At 41.4% G+C, this 15321-nt stretch overlaps 1 long non-coding RNA gene across 1 annotated transcript; it reads right to left on the reverse strand.

Moving 5' to 3' along the window:
• Positions 1 to 1077: 1077 nt before the first annotated feature.
• LOC115029706 (uncharacterized) lies at positions 1078 to 11606 on the reverse strand. The gene is made up of 3 exons (XR_003835254.2): positions 11555 to 11606; positions 4066 to 4272; positions 1078 to 1456 (listed from the first exon to the last, which is right to left on the reverse strand). It is a non-coding gene; the product is annotated as an uncharacterized LOC115029706 (long non-coding RNA).
• Positions 11607 to 15321: the final 3715 nt, after the last annotated feature.

The following is a 15321-nucleotide window of genomic DNA, read 5'->3' on the forward strand; positions in this document are numbered from 1 at the left end:
CTGGTTCAGAGACCCTGCTTTGCAAAGGGTTCAACCTGAGGCAGATCCAACGACTTTATCCTGAACATTCAGTGGGGAGCTCAAGAGGTAAAGCTAGAACTCTTACCTAAACTAGACATATTGTATAACTAGTCATATGGGATAATTAGTAATATTGGGTAACTAGTCATATAGGTTAACTAGTCATATTTGGTAACTACAACCTGTACAAAGAGCCAAACACTGTCGCTTTCTAGTGAACTTTGGTTCAGGGATTTGTTCTCAGGGCAGGGTTTCTTCTGGGCTGTGCGGGGCTTAGGGCTGTATCTGTATTGGCTTCTATTTCTTCATCAGGTTCTGATAGAGATGGAGTTGGCCCCAGGAAGGAGCCACTGTGGAAAGAGGCCAGCCTTGCGAAGCACAGAACTGAATTGTTCTCGTCTGTGCATTTGATACTTTCATTTCAGAAACCTCTTATTAAGAGCACTTTGCTAAAAATAAAGTTTCTAAGATACTGGGAGACATTAAAAGCAGAGTGCCTACGAGGACTTACATTATGCCTGTCACTGTATAATCACAGGCATTTTGACAAAGGTGCCATTGAAGCAAGAAACAGGAGAAAGAGAAGCAGCGATAACTTCTTCCATGTTAAATTCCCAGACAATTCATGCGAAGATTGGTTCCAAAACAGAGCATTTTTTTCTGGTGTGAATTGGCCAACTGCTCTGGGACAGTCCTCAGATGTGGATTTGCTATGTGGCACTTCTGGTTGTGAGTTGTACAACTTCACGTGTGTGTGTGTGTGTGTGTGTGTATGTGTGTGTGTGATTAGTTTTCAGTGGGTAGACTATGGAGAGATTTTTGTGGTTATACCAAGCATCAGGGGGAAGAGTTATTGCAGCCATTTGGGAAGACTTTCCCAAAGATCTGTATATGAAAGACATGGTCAGTAGCATCTTAGCATGGTGGAGTCTTTAAGAGGTGGTGCTAATGGAGGAAGTTGGGCCACTGGGTATCACAATTAAAGAAGAGACAGGAACCACAGTCCTCTTTTGCTTCTTTACGTTCTGCTCACCATACAATGAATGAATAGTCCTCTTGACCATGTGCTCTCACCAAGAGGAACTATTTCCCTATAAGCCCAAGGCAACCAGACCAAGCAACCATGGACTGAAAACTCTGAAATGGAGAGCCAACAATAACACACCACTTTTGACTTTGATCACCTCGGGTTATTTTGGCACGAAGATGTGAAGGTGACAACTGCAGTTAGAAAGTCCAGCAGGTCTGTCCCTCCAGTTCCAAATGTAGTCAGTGTGCAGTGTGCACACATGGGTGGCACTGTAGCATCCCTTGTGAGGACAGCAGCCATCTTGGTTTGTCTGGGACTGATGGGTGACCTTCAGAGAGAACTCTGGGAACTGGCTATTCTGAGCACTGATTCTTGTTTGAACATGGCTTATTTTTCCTCTCCATGCTGAGAGAGAGAGAGAGAGAGAGAGAGAGAGAGAGAGAGAGAGAGAGTTAGTTCTAGACCTAGGTTCTACCTTCTCATCCGAATGAAGCACATGACTGCTCCTGGGTGTGGTGAAGGAGGAGGTTTATTGTAGATAAAATTAAAGCATTGCCAGGGGCATCTGGAAGGGTCCAGAGTAGTCATGGCCAGACTGAGCATGTGAGGAGAGAGGGAGATAGAGAGCAGAAAAGGAGTCACCAACCAAGAGTGGGGGCCTAGGCCAAGAGACTGACATAGCCACAATAGCTAAGTTACACAGGGGCCAGAGGAACTGGGGGAAGGGTAGCCCAGCCCCTGGGCTGGAGAGTTAAGGGTAGAGGGCAGAGTATCCAGGAGGATCCTATTACAGGTAGGGACTGAGGGATGCTGGGAGGCCAGAGCCTGCTTTGATGTGTTAATAAGCATCTCAGCCATTTGTTTGAGACCTAACAGCATCTGACTAACATTAATTCCATGGCCTCTGTCTCCAGAGCAGCTGTTAGATGTGTCACTGTGAATAGTGAAGAGCTAGCCTGCAGATCTGCTGGAACCACTTAGGTATTTTCTTATCAGGAAGATTATTGCAATTTTATTGGCTCCACATAATCGTCATCCAGTACTTACCCTTTCCAGTGCAGACTTAGTATATCAACCCAGGCTAGTTTGCCATTGATTATGCAACTCACAGAGAACATGTGAAGCTTATGTGTTCTCCCTCCCTCCCTCTTTCCCTCCCTCCCTCCCTCCCTTCCTCCTCTCTCTGTGTAGGTCATTTCTACTTTTGTAAACCATGGAATTAAACTTTCTTACATTTAAATTATGTCAACCTATAATATCTGGCACTCCAAGCTTCTCTGTAAAAATAGATATGTACAGTGATATGTTCTCTAAACTCTATACCATAAAATTAGGCTCTTATGGCTACCCTACTCACCCTTTTGATCTTGTTTGCTGCTTTTAATCCTGGGCACTGTTGAAAAATTACATAGGAGATGCACCTTTTGAATCATGCAGACATTACATAAGGTGGGGATGATTTTTCCAGATAGTTTTGAAGTCTTTCTAGAAAGTTCTTCCCACTAGCTCCCACTCCTTAGGGCCCCCCATAATCTTCTAGTAGTACCATGGGCCAGAGGCCAAGCCTTTTGGGGGACATTTTACATTTAAGCTGCAGATGGTCCAAGCTCCAGCAATAGTTGAGATGAAATCATTTCTAGCCCTAAAATTGTGGGTGAAAATAATTCAGAGTAGTTTCCATTCAGATAGAACATAGGACTGTCCTTCATGAAAGGAATATGATTGTTCCAACTATTTAAAGATTATTAAATGGGTAATACTACTCACTGAAGATAATAACCAATAACTTCAATGTTTTATTAAAAATAAAAATCTCCTTCCATGGCATAAAATGTACAAATACCTTGTCTCCATGGTCATCATTAGAATTCTTCCCAGTTTAAAAAGCATTGAGAGAAATGGGGTAAGAAAGGATGCCGCTTTTGATCAGAATCACTTGGCACGAGTTCTGTCGGTTTCATTTTGAATTTAAAAATAAGAAAAACGATGACCGTGCTTTTCTTCCTCAGCTCACCTTGCTGCCCTTAGGTAGGCTACAAGCCGAGCAGTGGGGGCTGGGAAACATCCCAAGCATAAGATTCATCTCAAAGTGAGGCAGGAATTATCCTGACAAAATATAGCTCAACATTGGTAGTTAATAGCTGGCCTATTCAAGTTTGTGTCAACATGAAAGGGCTTTTAATCTTGTCTCTGTTTTTATTCAATGTAACACCACAGTGGGACCCTGTAGGGTTAATTACAACCTAATGAATGGATGGATGTTCTTCACATAACTGAGAGCTATTTGCAAGCATAAGTCACTTTCCAAGGCCACTGGGCTGACTGGCTGTCCACCAGGCAGTACAAATGCCAATATGTGGAGAAATTCACTGCTTTGCTCAATGACCATGGACACAACTTTCCCACTCAGTGTGTCCAGAGCTCTGTGTGAGGCACTGTGGAAACACGGTAGTTTTTTATTGCTTTCTTTGATCTGAAAGTTTAATTGGAAAAGCAAAGTGTTCACTTAAAAAAAAAATCCATAAAGAGCCAAAGCATTCAAGAGAGTTTGTGGTCGTTTGCCAAAGTTTAGCCAACTCTCCAAATATTCCCTGTTAGGATGTACAGTGTCACCAGAAGCTCCCAAAACTGGTGACCATGGATGCAATCATGGGCTAAAATAAATCTTTTGTCTTTCAATGACATGTATGTGTAATTTCATAGTGATAGAAAGTGGAATCTATCACACACACACAAATATCACCTCTGATATATTGGTAATGAATTGAACTGAGGTAAGGATTTTGATCCAATCTGTACATGATCATTCAGTTGTCTCTGTGTGTGTGTGTGTGTACAGCAATGTAGTACAGAGCTTGTACTTTAGCATTCACAGCTTATATAGTCTTGCCTCACCTTGCTGTAGTATCCTAGTAACATTAGGTAACCCCAGGGTCTGGTTGTGTTACAATTAAAGCTCATTTACAAAACCTGGTCACAACTAGGTTTGGTCCCATGGCCCTTTGCTAACCTACCCTCGAGAAGAAGCTATAGTTGCTGAGCTGCTGCTGATGTGAATATGGAAACAGGAAGTGGTACCACTGATCCCAGATGTCATCCAGTGGAGAGCTGCCATGAGCTGTCTGCTGTGGCTGTAGAGGAAGGAAGTGGTGTCATGGATCCGGAATAGCAGCCAGGGAAGAGTTGGGATTGCAGCTCTCATTATTGGTTGGTAGAGTGACCTAGATATGAGACAGTCTTAGTTAAGAATGCCTGTTGCTGTCTACGCAACCCAGAATCCTTTGTACACAGTTTGAGCATCCTCGAGGCTCTGAAAATCCAGTTTGAAGTTTTGTCACAGTTTGTCTGTGGTCTCCTTGAGCGGCAAAACCTTGGCTTGAGTGTACGTAAGGCTCCATGGAATCCTTGCTTGTTCTGATTAATCAGAGTTACTCTTGCTAGTTGATGGGATACTACGCATTTTATGCTCCTTAATGAGAGAGGAATGTGCACCAAGTTAGAATGAAATCTCCACACTTCTCCATTCCCCAAGCCCCCTGACATAGATTTCTGATGAGAGGGCAAAGCTATCTAAACCCAGACTCTTTGTGTGTGTGTGTGTGTGTGTGTGTGTATGTGTGCTGTGTGGATGGAAGACTGTCTAGAGATGTGTGTCTGAATGGTGGCGATGAATTAGTCTAATTAAGCAATTGGACCAGTGACTACTTATAATGGGGGAATCAGCTTAATCAGCTGTGTTAAGGAAGAGTTAAGACTCAGACGTGAAACCCAGGTAAAGCCAGGAAAATCAACATTAATCTTTTTCTTTTTCGACAACGGCTGTCTCGCTGCTAAAGCACGAGTGTATTTTGTCAGTGAATACTGTTGCTGAAATGTCCATCCATACGTAGTGGTGCAGATCTCTTTCTGGTCAATAATCGGCTTCTACAAACCTAGTTACCCCTGCAAGTGCATCCAGGTGTGGCGTATTACAGTGAACGTCAAGGGTATGCATGAGTCACTGGGTCTAACTAGCTCTCAGGGCTCATTAGAGCTAGAAGTCAGATGAATTGGATCCTAGTCTCAGCTTTCCATTTTCTAGCCACGTCTGGAGCTTGGCTACTGCTCATCTATAAAATGAGGCCACTGACCAGCCTACATCCCTGATTTGCACACACCCCTCCTTCTACTGGACCACACTGCCCTCATGAGAAAAGAGGTTTTATTCACTTAATACATTCAGTCTTTAGCTGAGAGTCCAATATGTGTGTTGATAGATTGAACTGAATGAATGCCAGATTCAAGGACTCGTAAAGACACTTAAAGGGACGTAGAGATCATCTTAATGCTTTGTCTTTTGTTGATGAGGAAACTGAGGTGGGCACGGGTTTCGTTAAATACCCAAACACAGCACACTGTTACTAACTACCATACTGACATTGTTTCATAAGTCCGACAGCATCTCTGTGAATGTGGTACATCAACCTAGACTTCAAAAATAAGGCCAATGACTTTCAGTTGGACAAAAAGCAAGGCTACTTATAGTCAAGTGCTGCCGCCGTTGAATGGGCCCCCTTCAGGATGCAGGTGTTGCCCGAATGACGGACTTCTGAGTTGAGGGCTTTAAGAAATAATTATACGGGGAGAGCACCATCCCCACCAATGAGATGAAAGCCCTCAGAAAACAGCTTCACACTGGACAGTGGTTCTCAACCTGCCTAGTACTGTGACCTTTTAATACAGTTCCTCATGTTGCAGTGACCCCAACCATAAAATTATTTTGTTGGTACTTCATAATTGTAATTTAGTTGTTATGAATTTTAATGAAAATAACTGATATATAGGATATCTGATATGTGACATCTCCACCCCCCAATGAGGTCATGACTCACAAGTTGGGAACTGAGACACAGGTCTTGGCTCTTGGAACATTTTTTCCTTCAGCCACATGAGGACACAATCTTCCTGCCTTTCCTACCCCTCTGGAGGGTACATTCTTCTCAGGGCAATGCAGTCTGCCAGCACTGTACTTGGACATCCTAGCATCCAAACCATGAGAAAGAAATGTTTGCTCTTTGTAAATTATACAGCATTACAAACAAGCTAAGATCAATGTACTTATCAAAATTCTGAAACAAATGAGCAATTTTATTATCTGTGTACTTTTAACCTACAGTGCGAAATGATAAGAAGAAAATGCTTAAATATAGGTGTCTGAAAGTTAAATTGTATTGTTGTTTTTTAATGTCACAGCAGTAAGAAGGCTGTATGGCTTGCATCTTAGCTTGTGGGTGGTCTTGACTAAGCATCTCTTCATGCTGAATATCTGGCCCACCTGCACTTCTTTTTCATTCTTGGAAGTGGCCAAAATCAGTTCTCAGAGTTTTACTATTGCTAATGCATGGAATATAATTTTTTTATGAGATGACAGCAGGATCTATTAAGGAAGAACAGACTTCTCCACCTCTTCTTCCTCTCCAGGTCTGATTTAATTTTATGATACTTAAGTTCCTAAAATGGTTATACACACACACACACACACACACACACACACACCACACACATACACACACACACATCATTGTGTGTGTGTGTGTGTGTGTGTGTGTGTGTGTGTGTAGTATTTGTATGTACTCTGGATTGTGAACCAAGTTTGTTCCTTTTTCATTATTCTTAGTAGTTTTCTGGACACCATAGATCCTAAAATGTTTTAATATGAATCACAGTAGGACTCTTGGCATTGTTTGTGTTTTGTTTTGTTCTAAGACAGGGTTTGGCTCTCTTCCTGCCTCAGTCTTTCAAGTGGGATTATGGGCAGGTGCCACCACCCCTGAAGGCTGGGTTTTGATATTGGCTTCTTTTTCCTTTAAGGAGACATTTTTCAGCTAACTTCCGAGACTCATCAAAGTTCACAGTAGCTGTTCTGTTAAGGCGTAACTATTCTGAGGACTTGTGCATAGCTCAGGACATCACCAGGACACTTCGGCTTTGCCTGGTGAATACTCTGCTCCTTTTCGTGGTGATATTTCACAGCACTTCCAGGGTCTCTTTTATAGACTTTCATTTTTGTTCCAAGACTGATGGTGACTTGATGGAGATCTTTTGAGCATCCTTCATTACTTAATTTGTCTTGGCCTAAAAATTCCCCTTTCTTCAGTAACCTTATATCCCTGTTGTTTATTCTGCCTGGTGAGCACTAGTCCCTGGCTTGCCTTTATTTTCACAAGCCACATATTGGAAAGCGCTTCTAGGCAGGAAGCCAGGGTGGGTCTGGAGTTTACCTCCCACATCACATGGACTTCAGCCTTGTGATACGTGCTGCTCTCTAATGGCTGAGAATAGTTTCTACAGGTATTTTGTGAATTTAATGGTGTTTACTGTGGTAGGGTGAAGTATGATGTTATATCAGGGTTCAAGTTGGATGTCTCCCCCACATTTTCTGAATTAAATCCTGGGTGTGGGAGTATGCTACTTCAGTTCTTGGTTTATTTTATATGTCGAGTTGTCTGGGTCATGAAGTTCCCAACTTAGACATTATTTCCAGGAGTGTTTATAAGTGAGCTTCGGGAGGTTGGTCACACAGTTGAATTGGTGGTCTGGTTCTCTCTGCATGGCTGGGTGTCCACTACTCTGCGGCATGACTAAGGAGAACAGAAAAGCAGAGTGGGTAGAAATTCACTCGCTTTGTCCAGCAGAGTGGGCAGAAGATGTGGTCTTCTGTCCTTGACTATTGGGTCCTATATTCCTGGCCTTCTGACTCTTAGTACTATGTCATTGCTTTTCCTGGGACTCCAGCTCACAGACAGCTTACAGGGGCTCGTCAGTCTCTGTAATTGAATGAGATAAATCCTTACAGTGAACCCTACATATACACCATATAGAAACATAACTATGTGCATATCTGCTATGGGTTCTGTTGCTCTCGATCACCTTACTAATATAGAAAACCACTATCTGGGACAGATGAATGAACAGTGGGTCGACTATATGTGTAGTATATATGATATATAATATCTCTACAGATAGATGCTATTAATGTATGTGGTTTGATGACATGTCGATTATAATTTCAAAATAATATTGGTAAATATAAATGATAGATGTGTAAAAGGTTATCTGTATTTTCTATACTATGGTATAAATGTACATTATTTAAGTTAGGCACGGTGGTACATGCTTATAATTCTTGCATTTCAGAGGTAGAAGCTGGAAAAATTCCAAGTTTGAAGGCTAGCCTGGTGTACATAGCAAATTCTAGCTAGAGCTAGACCAAGTGAGAGACCTTGCCTTAACACCCTCCTCCCCCATTTTTTTTTCCCTCCGTATGATTTGTATTGACGATAAAAATCACAGATGTTTGTGCTATTACTATGTTTTGTGACCTTCATTTGATATGATTTTAAATCCATAGTTTATTTTCTATAGTATCAAACCTGCAATTGTATCTATTATGGTTAAAAAAAAAAATGAACCCCTTTGGCTCAAGTATCTAAACAACTTAGTTCTCAGTTAGTTTGCCTGTGGTCCAGGGAGTCTGGCTGGAGGGGATGATCACTAGGGGTGGGCTTTGAGATGCTCTAGCCTCATCCGGCTGGTAGTGCTTCTGTGTGAGGTTAAGATGCGATCTTACAGCTTTCGGCTCCTATAGCCATGCCTTCCTCATCATTGTGGATATCTAATCCTCTAGCACCATAAACTAAAACAAACTATTCTTTAAGCTGCTTCTGACTATTTCATCACTGCAACAGAAAAGCAGTTCAAAGACTTGGCCTGTGACTATTTTTATTTCATATATTGTATTTTTCAAACTTAGAAATTTCATCTCATTCGTTCCTTTATGTCTTCATTTTATGGACATTTCTGGCTACTGCTACTATATTTGTTGTTAAAGGACATATAAAACTTTAGTAAAAATGTATTTTTCTATACAAATTTATAAATAATTGAATGTTAATAGGAGTTATTTTGGGGTATAGATAGATGATGCAGAATTCTCTTTTTCCTCTTTTATTTTTTTCCCTTCCTTTTCTAGTATTTCTTCAGTGAGTGTGCAAATTACAGAGGTTAGACTGAACTGAAAACATATTAACATTTAAATGGCATACAGAGAAAATATAATATTCTTTTCAATATTATGTAAGCTTAAAAAGTGTGTTGTTCAATCTTGTGTTCATTATATTGTGTCAAGGTAAAATGAGTAAGCAGATGTGCTAAAATGGTAACTTTCTTTAATGATGGAAAAGCAGTATGATTAAGCACCATCTCAATATTTAGCATAACAATTTTCTCAATTTTAAAACACTTGATATTCTCTAAATAAATCTATTTCAGATACAAGGAAGTCATTACTTTTTAAAATGACAATTTATACAAATAGCATAACTCTAAATACAGTATGCCTGTGTCTTATTAGTGTAGTACAGTTTTTGTAGCATCGGAATTCACAATAATTATGTTCTGTCATTGAGAAGAGATAGTTCTTTGATTATTTTTATAGTTAACTGTAAGTATCTATTATTTGAATGCAGGCAGTATGTCATGGGAGCAGGTTAAGTTCTTATGAGGAATGTTTTTCTCCATTCAGGGCATTTGTTAACCACCATTAGGTAGCCTTACGTTGTAAACCAGTAATGCCTAACTTCCAAGTTAGGAAATGTCATTTTTTGTTCATCCATTATTTGAGATAATAGAATCTGCTCTCTTGTAGCCGTTTGCATTCTGCTCATGTGAAACGGTGGCAAGGACAGAATAGTTCCCCAAGGAGGAGGCAGATCTTTGGGTTAAATAGCAAATGTTGTTTCAAGGAGAGCCATTTAAACATTCAGCAACCATGGGGCAAGTGGACAACAGATGAGCCTCTGATAGAATTCCAGCCACAACACCTATTTTCTCAAAATGGAGCCATGGCAACTTGAGTTGTCTGCAGAAGCTTGTCTCAGACTGGCCCAGGAAAGGGTGGGTTCACCCTCTGTCTCATGTGAGCGACTACCTCTGGCCAGTATGCTCAGGGATGCCCTCCTGAGTGACATAGGCACCGCTTCCACACAGCTCAGTATGTGAAAGATTTCCACCACCACTTCAGATCCTCTCCCTACAGGCCCTTTATCTCAGCCGCATAGCTACCTGAGCAGCCCCCTCTTGGGCTCACTGCCAAACATGAATTGTCTTCATAAGCCAGACTACCTGCTTTTAAGAACTTCCAAGTTGTCTGGCTAATAACCCTAGAGAGACATGTAGCTATGAGGGGACAGTCCAAATTTCACACAAGAATTTAAAAACTGGAGTAATTGGCACCCCTTGTCCTCTGGCCTACACAGAAAGAAAAGGAGAATAAAGAAGGATCATCTTAGCTCTTTAGGCCTGTCCCATCCAGAGTCTGCTTTTCCACATCATCTGAAATAATACTTTTTTTTTTTTTTTTTTTTTTTTTTTTTTTTTTTTTTTTTACTGTGTGAATTTATTCTGGGAATGTCAAATATCAGTTTGATGGTGCCAGTCATTGTTAGCATTCATTATGAATGCAGCTGAGACATTTTCTTATAACAACAAATCCTAATAGATACTCCTTTCAAAACATAAAGTGAATTATGCTCTAGACACTCAGGTTTGAAACAGTGTATGTGGAGTCATGTACATCTATAACAAGGAACATTCATAAATGTAGGTATAAAATCTACCCGGGATTCCTGTGATTACAGGGACCAGGGATTCTCCGTGTCTTCTTTAGACCCTACAGCTATCAGAAGCACCGCTATGTCGCAGTTGGTTTATTGAGAGAGGTACAGGCAATTGAGGATTCAAATAATTTTTCCAGGGGCCTCTAGGGGCTTCAAATAATTTCCCCAGCACAATAAAGAGTAACGCAGATTCTGATGTCCATTCCAGCCACAGGAGACTTCTGGAACCTCAGTAAATATCGGAACTGCATCTGGGCTCTTTGCCTACACTCTTTTTCTTTGCTGACCCTGTTACCCGAATAACCTGGGTTCGCTGCCAAAGAGAAAACGCTCTTCATTATTCAGATTACCTTATTCCAAGGACATGAGTGTTTGCTACTAACTGTGGAGAGCCACAGAGCCATAAGAGGACAATGAGAACAACAACAAAAAACAAAACAAAACAAAACACCTTTAAAAATTGGAGTGACTGTCACCCTTTGTCCAATGGCCTAAACACAAAATGTCAGTGAGGCGGCATGCTCCTTAGCTCTTGTCTGTTTTACGGCGTGCCCCTTCTGCTCTGATTCACACTGTCTGTCCCCTACTCCCATTTTTTTCCCATTCAGGTCAACAGAATCCCGAATTCACCTTGTTGCGTCGAACCACCTGATTAAAGGAATTCAAGTCAGAATACAAGTCCCATCCAAATGTAGAAAGTCAAAATTTCCAAGGAGAGTCTATGGTTTTCAGTTTTCAACGATTGCTTGGTAAACTTAAATTGTCAGGCAAACCATAGGACTACTTTACAGAGTCCCCCACCCCCACCCCAAGCCCCCGTGAGATCATGGGATCAAGTTCCTCTGACCTCAGATGTTCATCTGGCAGGCTCTGTAGTGAGAGACGTGAGGGTGCTCTTGCCTCTTGCACAAGAATGTAGACGAGCTTATTTATATCTCCAAGGGGAGCTGACCTTCCTTGCCTCTCACATTTGCACTCCTAGCCTATGAGCGTCCTCAAGAGTTCCGGAGGACACGAATGTACTGAACGGTACAACCCACAGAAGAGTGGGTTCCTGTAAGCCTTCCTTGAATGTGTGGTATTTCACAAGCATTCCTGTGCGGATACAACCAGATCTGAAGGGGCACAGGAGAAACATGGGTCTCAGCTTTGTTTGCTCTGTTGTAATTATGTACAAGAAAAACCTTGATTTTCTTTCCTCAGGATCTGTGGGCTAAAATTTCTGAACCTTGAAGATTCCGATGCAATCATTTCCAACCTATAATGGATTGTAGCCAAGGCTGGGCCATGATTAGAGTTTTGGAGTCTCCTCTTCTTTCCAAGGGGCTTGACAAAGTCCACATCTTTCTGGAGAGGCATTTGCTGGCACTGCTCTGAAGCCACCAACCACATGGCACACACACCACCACCCTGCCTTTGAAAACCATTTTCCTGCACAAACAGGAGCGTGCTCTTTAAACTGGCTATTGCTTTAGTTTGAACAGAAAAGAAATCACAGCTGTTTTTTTGGTTTTTTTGTTTTTTTCTTCTCCAAATTGCCTTAACCATAGGCATGTTCATTTTGCCTTAATGTAGCAAATACATCCGACTACTTAATTTTGTTCCTTTTTAAAAAAAATAACATAGCACTTTGCATTTAAACATCCTGTGTTGCTCGTGTGTATTTCCAAAGTTGAAATTGATTTGACTAACCTCCCCAAGTTAATGCTGTGAGTTAAAAAAAAAAAAATTAAACTGTACTTTCAAATGACGCACTTCATTCTATCTCAAATCTAATAATGGATTTCCATGTCTCCTGTATTTTAAATTTAGATGGAAATTAAATTCAACATGAACTGCCTTGAGTATATAATAGTAAAATATCATTTTTAAGAGATTATTGTTTGAATGGATCATTTTCTCAGGGTCTACTATTTGTCGCTATGTGAGTCACAGTGGGTTCTGCTTATTCTAATTCACAGACAAATAGATCTTGTTTCTTTTAAAAAAATACTTGTTTTTGTTTATTTGCTATTTATTTACTTTTATTTTATGTCTATGGGTGTCCCGCCTGTATGTTTGTGTGCCATGCATGCAGTGCCTATGGAGGCCAGAAGATGGCGTCGGATCCCCTGTAACTGGAATTACCACTGCAGGTGCCGAGAACTGAACTTGGATCCTTTGGCAGGGCAGTCTTAAATGCTGAGCCATTCTTCAGTCCAATCCTTGTTTTTAAATCCCTCCTGTACCCCGCCCCCCCCCCCCCCCCCACCAAGAGTAAAAACATCTGCAGTGTAGTGTGAGAAATGCCCAGAGGGACATTGGAATCTTGTCACACGGTGGGTCTTAACCTTCCTAAAGCTGCAACCCTTTAACACAGTTCCTCATGTTGTGGTGACCCCCTCCCCCCCCCAATTATTTTCTTTACTGCTTCATAACTGTAATTTTGCTACTGTTATGAATTGTAATGTAACTGTCTGATATGCAGGATGGTCTTAGGCAATCCCCAGGCAAGGGTTGATCTACTCCAAAGGGGTCATAACCTACAGGCTGAGAACCACGGTCTTAAACTACAGAGGGGTGGTTGTACGTGTATTTTAAGGTTCTTTGATGTGAGGTTCTGTGATGTTTTTGTAAACTTTTGATCCCGATCTTGGCCATGCTGTTGCTGAGTCCTCAAATGATCGCAAACCTTGTCCTCAGTGAGCATTGGCAAGATATAGCAAGGGCAAGGAGCTTGCCTGGCACAGGAAGTGCTCCGGGTCTGTCTGCAGTCCTCCTCAGATTATCCTCACACAACTCCAGGCAGACTCCCAGCCAGTTAGGCAACAGGTGTATGGAGAAGGCTGCTGAGTGGCAGAGGGCCCTCCATTGCTTCATTTCGTGTCAACCTTAAGGTATTCAGCTGTTTCCATTTTAATTAAAATTTATTTGATGCATACAGAGTCTAATTAAAAGAAACACATACTGCTGGACACAGATGTCTGCTAATGCTGACAAAAGGCATTGACTTCCCCAGGAAGCTCGCCTGTGCTCATTTATCTGCGCACATTGTCAGTTTGGAGAAGTGATTTGATGCGCAGAGGGCTCTGCTGTCTTTATCTGAACCCGGAAGAAATTGCCATTCGCCTTACCCACACAGACTTGGGCTTCTCACCTATATGTCAAGCTAGGTCACTACTGTTCCCTGTTGTGTTTTGTAATACAGAATTACTTCAAAGATAAAACAAACAAACAAACATTTGTGTCTTTAAGATATCTATGGGATGCACACACGACTCTATTGAATTTGGTGTCTGCTATGGTCTTTTGCAGGCTAGGAGAGTTGGGCATCAGCAATGTCTGTGAGTGTTAACTCTCCTTAAGTGGGGAAACTTGCACCATAAAATCCATTAAGATCTGAACATTAAAACAAACAATAAATTGTAAAGCAGAAACAATCCAAAAACCCAAAATTCTCATCATTTGACTCTCTACATGCATCCTGAAAAAAAAACAAAACAAACAAAACAAACCCAGAGCCAGTAAGGGGCTGGTGACAAAGCTTTTAGTCTGTGTAGCTTGGCTTAGCATTTTCTGGATTGTATTTAAAAGATGTCACTAAGCAGGCGACACATTCCTTTCACTGTTTGGATGCAGATTTCCCTGCATTCAGGCTGTAAGGTGCCTCCTTTTGTAAAGCAGGACATGAATGCGGGGTATAAATAAAATATCACTGCACCCAGGGCTGCTTTTCCCTTTCCTTCGCCCACTCTTCCAAGGGTGCTGAAGTCTGTGGAGATTTATTTTGACGAAGGTAAGTTGCTTCTAGTTATCAGGCAGTAAACATGTTCTGTTATTGTGTTAGCAACTCTGAAAGGTGGCATCTGAATGCTTGTGTTTATAATAGGTAGAAATAATGAAAAGCCCTTCTCGCTCATGATGTCCAAAGCTGTGATTTACCTCTTGAGAAAGTGAAATATTTATGACTGGCACCTAAGGTGGTTTTGAAGATAACAGGTCATGCGACCGTAGTGGTGAGACTTTCGGGTTTGAAACTGGTAAGGATGGATTAGTAATTTAAAGAGAATTTGCAGAAATGTATACTGTGGCCACCCTAGACTGGGGATAAGAAAACAGTCATTGGGCATTGAGGTTCTGGCCAACAAGAGGATGTACGGATCAAAGCTATTATTTTATATTGCTCTTCCAGATGTGTTGGTGTACTAAGTATGGTCTGTGCCTCATCACAGGGCAGTGTGTGGTTTGATTACATCCAAGTACAACTGAAAAGTGACCACAGGGGAGCCTAAATGGATCAGAGGCTGATACTGGCTACTTGTGTGACCTTGAGAATACTCTGCCACCTGCCCAGGCCTTCGCCAGTGACCACAGACTTAACAGTCCTAAGTGAATCTATTGTGTTTAAATATAAAGTCAGAGTGTCGAGACACTAGATGACGACATACAAACAATAAAGATATGCTCTTGTGGTAGTAGTGATCCGAAATGGGTATTTACAGCATTGTAGTGAGCTGTGGAATGATGTAATAGAGTCTGAGGGACACATGAATTAAGAATAATTAGAGATAGAAGGATGTTCCAAAGGGAATCAAAGGGATATCTTTTACTCTTGCTTGATAGGCTCAGGATAAA

The sequence above is a fragment of the Mus caroli genome, unplaced genomic scaffold (genome assembly GCF_978045245.1).
Source record: "Mus caroli unplaced genomic scaffold, Mus_caroli_1 scaffold_18, whole genome shotgun sequence".
Classification (NCBI taxonomy): Eukaryota; Metazoa; Chordata; class Mammalia; order Rodentia; family Muridae; genus Mus; species Mus caroli.